This window comes from Nicrophorus vespilloides, unplaced genomic scaffold, assembly GCF_001412225.1.
Source record: "Nicrophorus vespilloides isolate i.1.1-1 unplaced genomic scaffold, Nicve_v1.0, whole genome shotgun sequence".
NCBI classification, from domain to species: Eukaryota; Metazoa; Arthropoda; class Insecta; order Coleoptera; family Silphidae; genus Nicrophorus; species Nicrophorus vespilloides.
The window spans coordinates 359198-371962 of record NW_017095778.1 but is presented as its reverse complement, the minus strand read 5'-3'; the positions used below and the strand labels follow the sequence as shown (position 1 = coordinate 371962).

The window sequence follows — 12765 nt, the reverse complement described above, 5'->3', positions numbered from 1 at the left end:
CTTCGAAAATAGACGATTTTTATAATGTGTACTCATTTTTATGGTTTGTACTTTGATTCTTAAGACTCACTTACTTTTTTTTCGATTTTTTTTAAAGAAATACAGGCTTTAAAAATATTATTTTTGTTGAAATCATGAATTTCAAACTCATTGTAAGAACGGTTATTTAATTCGTATTGCTGCAACCAACAACACACGCGGACGTACACACGTTCAGTAGTAATAGTGCAAATGTTCAAGTCTACAGTGAGTGTCACATGTGGTCATATGATCAGAGTTAATACATAAGAGTCAAGTTGTTGTTTTTCTATCAACAAACTATATATCATAACAACAGGTTATGGGCCCAGGATCGATAAAGAAAGACAACTAGATTCAGTGGAAAAATCTGATGATAGACACGAAGCGTGCTTAACCTCAAAAAGTGAATAATCGGTGAACATCGATACAAGTGTTAATACAACAATCGATCAGCAAAAATACATTCATCATGTCTGACAACATCCTCAACGGTTTACATATCGAGAATCTGAACAAGGAAAACTACGATACATGGAGGATGCAGGTAGAAGCTCATCTAATAAAAAACGACATGTGGGAATACGTATGCGGCGAAAAGCCGAAACCGGAAATTAATGAAGAAACCCAAGCAGATCAGATCGCTCTGGACGATTGGACGAGGCAAGATCGCAAGGCAAAATCAGATCTCATATTATGCATAAGTCCATCTGAATTGAAACACATTAAGGATTGTTCAACCGCACGAGAAATTTGGGAAAAGCTCGAATCCATTTATACCTCGAAGGAACCCGCTCGAAAGACATTCTTACTGAAACAGCTTGTACGGCAGAAGATGAACGAAGGAGACAAAATACGAGAACACATTTCATCCTTTTTCGATGCAATCGACAAGTTGAAAACTATGGACGTCGAATTAGATGGAGACTTACAAACCATAATGCTTTTGAACAGTTTACCGGACTCGTTCGAGAATTTCAGATGTGCAATCGAATCACGCGACAACCTGCCTACAGCTGATGAATTAAAAATCAAAATCTTGGAGGAAAGTGACGCCAGAAGACAAAAGACTCAGAACATCTCTGGAGGATTTCACTCAAACAATCGCAGCTTTCAAGGAATTTCTAAGAAAAAGATCATAACAAACGATGAGAAACCAAAGACATCTGAGAAAAGATTCAACTTGAATTGCCTCTACTGTAAAATGAAAGGTCATGTAATATCAGAATGCCGCAAGAAGAAGAAATTCGACAATCAAATCAACAATGCAGATGATTGTACATTCACAGCACCTACCAATTGTTTTTGATCTATCAACTAACTTCCTATCATAAGAACACACATTTTTTCATTAATTATTTACTTCGATTTATATGATTTTAAAACGATTTCTTGGAAACATAAATATATGAAAATAGTTTAAAATATTGATTTATTAATAAATATTTTTAATTTTTTATATTAAATATAAATAAAATATATTTACTTTAATAATAACGAAAATTGTCAATTCATCCTATTATATTATTAGTTTTTTTTTACTTACTTTAATATATAGAAATACCAGCGGAAAAGGTTATAGACCGAGGTCTTCTTGTCTGCACTACACATTGTATAGTTAATATATTGGTGTAAAATACTACATCCTTGACATTTGAAGACCAAATAAGAAATATGATTTCTACTCAATTTCTCATCTTTCTTAATTTGAAATAACGACACTTTTTTTTTCATTAGAAGAACTTTTTTCATTTTATATATATTTAGAAATACCTCGTATAGTACGGTTAATCAGTTTCGACATTATACAAGACTAATCGAGGAATTAAATAGAATAGAAATAAACCGCACAAAATAGATTTGATTAATATAAACTGATAATTTTTGTATATAAAATAATAGTTTTGTTTTATTAGAATTTATTTAAAAAAAAATAGTTTGTTTCGAACGTTTCAAACCGTATTATAGTTTTTACATAATCTCAGTTACTCAGCTCTTACTAATTAGATAAGTTTTCAACGTACTTAAATGTAGTCATTTTCATAACAAATATTTTCTACGTTGAAATCTTTATTGAAACTAGTTTTCTTTTATACATTGTTTCTTTTCAAATTAAACAGAGTTAATGTGAAACTTTAACAGATAAAATAAACTTTTCTGGAATTGAATGTAAAATATTGTTTGTAAACTGTAATTCTAATAAAAATTGCTGTTATCGTGTGAATTAAAAGAGGAAGTTACTTATCGGAATTTGTTGCAGCATGAGTTTGAATATGAAATTATTCTATGTAAACCGAAAGATTTAAAGTCGTAAAAGTTCTGTTCGGATTTTCACACATACATTTCATTAGGGTCACGATTAACACGTCGATGTACAGTAAAGTTCAATGCCTTAAATTACCTTCCACTAACGTATTAATTCCAATTATACCTTCGTAGCTACTTTATGGCTGTTAGTTAGTAGGTATTACTTCTTTTCAACAAAAGACTAGACCTTTAGGATGAACATGAGAGGAGGCGCAGTATACACAAGAAACGAAGCATTCCTCGCACAATAGTCTAGGAATTCCGTTCAAAAGCGAATCTAATTGAGTATGAAACAAACCAAGGAATTTTCTCCACGGTGCGTGCCTTCACAACTGCAGAACTCCGCCACTCCAGATGGCATTATGATGTCTAATGTGTACGGGCAATAATCAAGCTAATTGCGAATTCCCTCCTCACCACGCACAAACACAAAAGCATTTTCGTTTTACCATATTTAAATAACAATGCGGACTTGTTAATGAAACGATCGTTATACAATAAAAAAAACGGCATTTCTCACGGTTAATCTCATGATGTGGATCATCGCTCCTTCAATCCCAATTAGTTACGTAATGCAAGCGAAGATTACACACTTTTTCGGCTTTTATTAGTTTTGTTTTTGAAATCTTTATAGTATTATTATTTATTCGGTTCAAAAAAAGACGAGAAAGTGAAGGAATTATGCAAATTGATGGCGTGTGTGTGAATCCAACGTGGAAATCAAATCGAGCAAAGTTTTTGAACCTAATTAAGTTCGGAATTACTTTGAATCTTCTTAATCCCAAGAAAATTGCGCTAATTCTGTTACTTCGTTTCAAATTCAAGCTTTGTTTCTGTCTATTTATATATTTTTACCTTAACATGGAAAGTTGCATTTTCTACTAGTTTTAGAAATTTCGTGACGAAATTTGCAGCGAATTCGTATAATTGCTGCTGCTATTAAATGTAATTTATATATTCAATTTATTGAATTTGTGCATAATTAAAGTAATTAGAGTATTCGTTTATAAAGATAAATATTCAAGCGTAGACTAATTGAGTGAAATATATTTTGTTAGACGTCGCCGTGGATTCGCTTAAATATTTAAATTTAGACCGAATGCTAAATAATTTATTTTAAGAATAAATCCACTAAATTATCTGTCATGAAATAGTTAAATTGAATTGTGCATTTCGGTTAAAATTTATTGAATTTATAATACATCATAAATAACTATTAATTAGATAGATGATCACAAATCTCAATTCCACTGGTCTGTTTACCCGTAAATACTGCCGATGGGTCAGAGTGACCCATATTTTAGTATTTTCTAGTGCACTAATTAAAAAGTATTTCGGGTCAAAATGACCCGTCAAACGTATTTTAAATATTTAAATTTGTGCTGTTATTATTTTTTGAGCATTTATAATAAAAATAAATTGGATATTTTCTTTTATATTTACACAACATTTATTTCAATATTTATTTAATCAATAATTATAAAGTTTACATTTTTTTCAATGAGGATTTAAAAAAAAATGTGCATTCATTAAAATTCTATATTGATTTTAAACTCAATTTCGTATTGAAAATGTTCCTTTGAAAGTAACATTTTTTTTTGCTCTGCCATCTTTCATCTTCCAATTACGGCTTGAATGTATGAACCAATGCATTTGGTGCTAACGGGTCTTTTGAACCAGCTTGGATACTCGCGGAAAGGTCAAAGCTATGTTACTTCCACGGAAGGTTAGTTCGCTTTTCAATGTCGTATACAATTTTTTTTTCTTCTGTTCGCTCTTGTATTCGATTTTTGCTACAATGCATATGCCATTGTCTACAATTATCCGAAGGTTATTTTATGTAGTCAATTATTTTTGTTTTTAAACAAAATGTAGTTGTGGAACATTTTTTGTGGTGATTGATGACAAAATTTATTAATTAAATAAAGTAAATTTGAAATAAAATGCAATAATTAGATAAAAAGATTAAATAAATTTGTAAATTCTATTAAACTGAAATTTTTAATTACAACTTTACTTGTTTTTAGTAATTCGTATAAAATAATGAATTTATTTATATACTTGGGATTATATAAAATTGACTTCGTTCTTAGCTAAATAACTTCAGAAGTACATGTCTCATCAATTTATAGAAGAAGTTTAGTAGCGGGAGGGAAGTACGTACCAAATATAACTTTTGTATACATCAGAAACTTCAAAATTATGAAAATAATTGAATTTAGAAGTTTTGTAATAAATGAAGGTGGTTACATATTAAGTGACACTTCCTAATATCTTGTTCTATCAATTTGTTCAAGAATTTCATGGAGTTAGACGTATTTGTCAAATATAAGTTATGGCAAAATACTGTATTCAACTTAATTTGAATTTGTAAATACAACTAGCAGAAAATCCAACATTACTGTTGGTAGTATCAAGTTATTGCGTCTTCAATTAGTTCAGTTAAAATTGCTTCAATTAAAAAGTTGAGAACTATATCAACTTAATTTATTAGTGCATTTTGTGATAAATCCAAATTTATCCTCAATTTTATTGAGAACTGTGTACTTATTTATTTTTTAAATTTATCTTGTGAAAAAAATATTGAAGTTGATTGTATTAACTTCTTAATTCTAAAATTATTTGGAAACTGTTCCAATTTTTTGATGTATCTAGAGGAAACACGAATATTTATATTGGTAGTATCAATAATTGCGTCTTCAGTTCATAAGTTACTTATGATCTGCACCAATTTAATATATTGCTGTAACTGGAAAATACAATATTCGTGTAGATAGTATCAATAATTGCATCTTCTGAAGTTACATAATAACTTTACCAAGTAAATTTGTTGGTGTCTCTAATGAAAAATGCTATATTGATGTTGGAAGTATCAATAATTATGTGTTTTCATGAAAAATCGAATATTGGTAGTATCAACAATTTCATCTTCTGAACTCACATAAGAAACTAAATTTGTTGGTTTCTCTACTGGAAAATGGAATTTCGAAATATCAAGAATTGTATCTTCTGCAGTTACATAAGAACTTTACCAACTAAATTTGTTGCTGTCTCTAGTGGAAAATTGATGTTGGATATATCAACAATTGTATCTTTTGAAGTTACATAAGAACTTTACTAACAAAACTTATTGGTGTTTCTAGTGAAAAATGCTATATTGATGTTGGAAGTATCAATAATTATGTGTTTTCATGAAAAATAGAATATTGGTAGTATCAACAATTTCATCTTCTGAACTCACATAAGAACTATAGCAACTAAATTTGTTGGTTTCTCTACTGGAAAATGGAAGTTCGAAATATCAAGAATTGTGTCTTCTGAAGTTACATAAGAACTTTACCAACTAAGTTTGTTGGTGTCTCTAGTGGAAAATTGATGTTGGAAATATCAAAAATTGTATCTTTTGAAGTTACATAAGAACTTTACCAAGTAAATTTGTTGGTGTCTTTAGTGGAAAATGTAATATTGGTGTTGGAAGTATCAACAATTAGGTCTTCTATTTAATTGAGAATTATACAAACTTAATTTATTAGTGCATCTAATATAAAAATCCAATATTCATGTTGTTGCATCAACAAATGCATGTTCAGTTCCGAAAGTTCTTCTCGTCGATAAATTGCTGATTCGATGCGAATGCCTGACTGGAATAATGACCCAACAGAAAAAAAACGACGAAAGAATTAAAAGCATCCGCGGAAATTTCCCATTCTCCACCCACTTCCTTCCTGCTGCCACAGTTCCCTATATTTTTTTGAGAAGGAGAATATTCTCCCCGTTTGTACCCAGTTTCTGTTCTCATTATTATTTCCATCTTCGTCCGGAGCGCAAAGGAAATTTCATTATACGTCGCCGCATCGGAATTCCAAACGACGACACAGGCAACGGCGGCGGAGGCTGCGAAGAATAAGATAATTTCCACAATTACAATTCCATAAACACAGTTTTGTTTCGTTTGTTGTTCGGTCGGCTTTTAACGGACATGAATAATTCCCGTGTGCACTTTAGTTCTCAATTTTTCAGCATCCTCCAGCCATCCGATCGATCCTCCACCCTCGGCCACGTTAATTGTGCCGCTTTGATCCGCCGCGAATTCAATTTCTATTTAAATTACAGACCTACCCTCCTGCAAAACCCTCCCATCTAAAAAACCCTTTTCAACCCAGGTCCCCTGGAAATTATGTGAGATTTCTTATTTCCGTTCTCATTCAACGCAATTTGAAATATATTCAGCCCTGATTTACTCACCCTTCGACGTACCTACCTACCTACTACCCATCCCGCATCTCCATCTTCTTTCTCCTCTTCATCCTCCTCCTCCTTCTATCTATATCCTGCTCCCTTGCATTATGTTTTTTTGTGTGTATTTCACTTCTTCCTTGGTATCTCTAACCATCCCCTAGAGGGAATTTCAAATTTCATTTTGCCCAGCAATTTCCGTAACTCGAGTTTCCATTAAACCTCGCCAAATTTCTCCTTTTTATTTATTTATTTGCTCGTCCTTCCCCCTCAACGGAATTGTACAAATTAAACGCTGCTTCTGCACGAAAAAAATAACATGAACGTACTTTATTATTACGTAAAATCAGAACATACTTGTTTGTATCAATCGTTATTTTAATAATTCAATCTATGAACGTAATTTCTCATTAAAAATTAATTAGTTTTTTTTTTGTAATTATAACTTCCTTATAAATTTGATTAATTGACCCTTTTCGCTTGTTGTTTTTTTTGTTTCCGTCAAATTATTAATTTACAAATTGTATTTTATAATTTTGTATAATCTTATTATATATGTTTTGATTACGTGATTACTCTTAGTTATGTTTCAATTAAAATGTAATTGTGGAGGTTTAAAGTACTTTAATTATTGAGAAAATTTACAATTTTGAAACAATAAAATCAATCCTCCTATTATTTTTACTTTGATATGTGAAAAATAATAAATTTTGTATTATAAAAAATATTAGTAAAAGTTGTTTTTTGGTTTGAAATATAGATTTAAACCATATCGTAAAATAATATTCAATATTGTAATCAAACATATTTTAATAATTTTTTTTTTGTTTTTGTAAGATTTTCTAAATTTCAATATAAATTATTTTCATATTTTTAACAATTTTGAAATTTCTTAATTTGAAAGTTTTATTTATTATTTAACAGTAATAATACTTGCTGATTTTTTTAATGAAATCACTCTGATGCCTTAGTTTCTTATAATATTATCAATTTCTTTCATAAAAGAAATTTCCTTTTTTTTACGTTTAAAAAGTATTTTCTGGATAAAAATCCAAAAGAAAAATGAATTATTTGTATACGATTTTTTTATAGTGTTTTCCGAAATTTTTGTAATTACATAGTTACATTAAAGAGAAATATGCCATGAAAATGATTAATTTCTCGACGAAAAGATCAAATTTCATAGATTCCTGTAATTAAAACACTTTGAAATTTAATTAAACCAATTTAATTACACAACAAGAGCTTTCAATTCTTATTTTTGAAGAAAATCGTTAAGTTAATTCAGAAAAAAATAAATTATTATTTTTATTCTGCATTTTCCATAGTAAATTATTCTAAATATACAATAAAGAGAAATAACCGAGAAAAATAATTAACTTCTTCATGAAAAGATGGAATTTCTTCGATTTCTGTCATTAAACACTTTGAAATTTAATTAATCCAATGTAATTACACAACAAGAGCCCTCAACAATATAAAGAAGCGAAGATAAAGAATATATATATATTTATATTGACTCAATGGAAACAATAAAATTTAATTAAAATTTAATAGAAAATATCCGTCTTCTCTTGAGCTTTCAAATGTAAATAGGATTTTAATCAAACGACAGATGCGAACGTGCACTTGCATAATCAAATTGTTTCCCCCCATAAAATTATTAACATTAACTTATTTTTTTGAAATATTCCATTTTGCGTCCACTAAATTGGAAAATTCAACAACAAAAGGTGTATTGTTTACGGCAGATTCTGTTACCATCATTTTTTTTTGTTATTTATAAATGCAGCATTGTTTTTGTCTCGTTGAAATTCAAAACGAGCGTTTTTAATTGCAGAATAAATATTGTTGTTGTTCTGCGATTCTCTATGTTTTTTTTTTCATATATATATTCGTATTTTGTGTTACAAATTCAAGCTTTATCGATGAACGCTTTTAGTTGAGTTAATGCAATCAATGCGTTGTCATTTGAATGTCCCTTGTTTGCACGCACTAAACTAATAGTTAAATTCATTAAAATTGTTGCAACGAATTCTATAAATACATTTTTTGGAAACTATTTCTCTTTGTACGAATTCAGTTTCACAATCAACTAAATTTTAATCGTACAAAATAAATACGAAAAAAATTAGTATTCACAATTATTTTTTATACATATAAGTCCTCGATTAGTCCGGTTTTAAACAGATTACCAGCACTAAGCGAGGTATTTGTAAATTGTTTCCGAATGTAATTAAACTGTATGCGCATATTGTTTTTTTTTTCTCTGCTGGATTTTTTTTTAAAATTTAATTTTCTGCACAGGCTCTAATTTGTGCAGTTTTAATGAGGTTCTATAAATATAAAGTTGATTACCTGAGCGGCCCGGAGGGCCGCAATAACGTTATCCTGAGGGAAGAACGAAGTTTAGTACAAAACACACATAGAACTCACCCTTGCTTCCCTCCATTCATCGGGTTTTTAATAAAAACAATAAATTATTACTTACTGCGGTGGCATTAAAATTGGAATACGTTTTGTTGCGCAATTCTGTATTATTTCCGGCCATTCATAGGGGAGGAGGCCGCGACTCGCATTCATAATTTAATAGTCTCGTTGCAAATTGAATTTAAAATTGATTTACGTTCGGTTTTTCGCCCCGAATTGACGGAAGCTCAATAATTAAGCTCTATCCTGTTACAACGTTTCATTACAGCATACTTTTTTTGTATTTCCCACATCCAAATTTATTCATGTAAGACTAGTTAAATCATACATTTAGTTCTCTACCTTTAATACAGTATGACAGTTTTATTTGTACTTTAGTTATACATAGCTTTACATAGGAAAAAAAAACAGCTTTTTATAAATTATCCAGAAAGTTAGTTCCGCCTAATGCAAAAAGTAGCAATGTAAGCTATTAAATATTATTCTAGACATTAATTAGTAATTTTACAAACTTTAATTTTCACATATAGTTGATGATGAATCAATATTGATATAAGAATTTTAATTGGATTTTTTGGAAATACATTTTACTATATATTTTATGTAAAATTCAGGGGATTCGAGATGAATTTTAAGTTTGTATAATGGGAAAAGTTTTGGTTCCTTGAGGAATTTCTAAAATTTAGAATGTAGACTTTAACTAATTTTCAGTTATTGCTAATGATGAATCAATGATGATATAAGAATTTAAATTATATTTTCTTAAGTAAATTATATAATTCAATAACAAATAGTTCAGACGACGTTTACAGTTTCTATATTGAGAACAGTATTGGATCCTTCAGGAACTCCTATACTTTAAAATATATACTTTAACTGTTAATTTTTGCTTAATATTGATGAATCAATGAAATAAGAATTGAATTACGGAGATTCTAGAGAGTAATAGATTCTTGATGAACTCCTAAACTGTAGGTTATAGACTGTAACTAGATTTTAACTGTTATTTTTTACATATTTATGATGATTAAGCAATGATGATGCAAATATCTATTGCATCTTTTGAAAGCAATTTTGAAAGTATATTTTATGTAAAAGTCATCTGTAATTTAGGAAATTAGAGACAATTTTTAAAGTTTGTATAAAGAGAAAAGCATAGAATACAATTTTGAATCTAGACTTAAATTGTTAATTTTCTAACAAACTTAAGAACAGTATTGGATCTTTCAGGAACTTTAAACTTTATAATATAGTTATTGTTGATGATGAATCAATAATGAAGTGAGAATTTCTATTGTATTTTTGAAGAAAATTTCATGATTGAATTATGGGATGACTTTTACAGTTTGTATTTTAAGAACAGTAATAGATCCTTGAGGAACTCCTAAATTTTAGAATCTATACGTTAACTATACATTTTCTAGACTTTTACAAATGATTTTCACTTATTTTTGTTGATGAATCAATTATTCGATTGTATAATAAGAGCAGTAACGATTCCTTGAGGAACTCCTAAACTATAGGTTCCAGACTTCAAGTGTTAATTTTCTAAATAGTTATCAATTTGTACTTATTACTGTTGATGTATCAATGAGGATGTAAGAATGTCTATTATATATTCTTAAAGTAAATTATGTAATTGAATTACGTAGATTCGAGATGAAATTTACAGTTTCTAGAACAAGAACAGTAATATATCCTTGAGGAACTCCTAAATTATAGATTCTAGTGTTCATGTTCTAAACAGGGATAAATTTGTACTTATTATTGATGATGCATCAATGAGGATGTAAGACTTTCTATTCTATTTTCTTAAAGTAAATTATGTGATTGAATTACGGAGATTCGAGATGACATTTACAGTTTACAGAATGGTGACATAGTAGCGGAATCGCGGATAGGTATTGCGGTATTGTTGCAAATATAGTTCTTATCCGTCACGTAAATCTTAATGGGAAGGCAGGATCAAATTGTTCGATCTTTCAATTTTCCTGCACCGTTTGTTTCATCGTCTCGAATTCAAGAATTATTTACTTTCCGAAATTGAAAATAAAAGATGTTATTTATTAACATTTTATAACCTTTCTTTCAACCTAATCCAATATCCAACTAAAAAATAGTAAATTATTAACATTTTCTTTATATATATCATTATTTCTTCATTAACATTTATTTATTTGTTTCAGGAATCAAAGGATTTCAATAGAATCGTAATCCAATTATAATTGTAAGTTATTTTTAAGTTAATTATATTTAAGATTAAAGTTAAGATATGTTAAATAATGGACAAGTGAAATTTTAATAACTGAATTGTAGCACTTCGTCATTGTAACAATTTGTTAAGAAATTCTCAAAGTGGACAAAAATCTCAACTAAAAGTTTAAATTTGTAATGAATTATGAAACAGTTAGTATTAAAATTTAATTAAATATAAAAAATTTAAATTAAACGAATGTTATAGGAATTACATTTTTCAGTGGAGAAAAAACTTTAAATGGTTAAAATTATTTCTTTCATTCTGAACATTAATAACGTTCTGAAAACTATTGCGAACTAATTATTTCCTTGCTAATTCGGAACAATCGTAGTAATCCACGTCAACTTCGAAGGCAGAATGTGGAAAATCCGCATTAATATGCAACAAGTGAGTTTTAGATAAATTTTATAAGTATTCGTTCGCAGTTGGTCCTAATTGCTTTTTCATTCCGGCCTCACGAAGTTTAATTCGTAACCAATTTCCATGCTCACGAATTAATACTTTTTGTTTTCAACCAAAAAAAAAAGAAACTTATATAACTTGTAATTATTTCAAAATAGTTTCAATTCAATGATAAATTAACAATCTACATATAAAAGTAAACGTGTTTTGACTATAAGATAATAGAACTAATTAATAATTTATTAAATGTATTGATTTTCAATCATAATTTTTTATAAATTATTGCTGGAAACTTGTAAAATATGTGAACATGAAATAAAAACATAAGTAGAAATAATATAAGATTATGAGAATGTAATTGATTTATATTGCTTTTAAAAATGCGTATAGTCAATTTATTCTCATCGAGATTGAATTTGGAAAGCTTTTAAAAGCACATTCACTATTTTTAACTAAAAGCAGGAAGTAAAAATAATCCAATTGTTCGAAGAACTCAGACAAAATGTAATATTTCCTTTGATTTATGGGACAAGTAGATTTCTAAATGGAAACATTCAACTGCTGCATCATGCTTCGTTACGTAACGTTCATGGGATTTATATATGTTAAATGTGGATTGCGTTAAAATATTCTGAGGCGGATTCGGGCTTTAAGAAGCTTGGGTTTCGTTAAATTTTCAAGTCTGCATTGTTTGCCTGGGCTCCGAGAGACTTCCAACAACGAATACACATCAGGTGAATTCCAAATTGCACTTTGTGATTGTATGCGTTCTCCAGTTCGTCTGAAAAGCCAGAAAACATTCCTTCTCAGTTACGTTTCTAAACGAAATGCAATGAAGTTGTTTATTTTCAGTTTAGTTTGATTATTATAAGGTCAGGTAGTTTACATACATAGATTTTTAAAATGTGATTCTCTAAAAATTCTTAGTGGAATTATAAAAAAATAAAGAGTGAGGAGCACTATCATATTTTATGGATTTTCAAGACTTCAATTCCATTTTTGTTACGTTTTTTATCCGTATGCAATCAAGTTATTTGCAATCAGTTGATTATCATACTTGGATTATGATGTTTATTATAGGTTTTCGAAAATTGAAATAGGAAAACTGTTAAAAA

The 12765-nt window shown here is 29.0% G+C and overlaps 1 protein-coding gene across 6 annotated transcripts in view; it reads left to right on the top strand.

The window, feature by feature from the left end:
- LOC108563598 (putative polypeptide N-acetylgalactosaminyltransferase 9) overlaps positions 1-12765 on the top strand; it is a 189873-nt gene that overhangs the window by 98527 nt on the left and 78581 nt on the right. For all 6 annotated transcript variants that reach the window (XM_017922368.1, XM_017922342.1, XM_017922327.1 and 3 more), the window contains one exon: positions 11178-11218. The gene's annotated coding sequence lies outside the window, so the exon portion shown is untranslated. The remainder of the gene's footprint in view (positions 1-11177; positions 11219-12765) is intronic.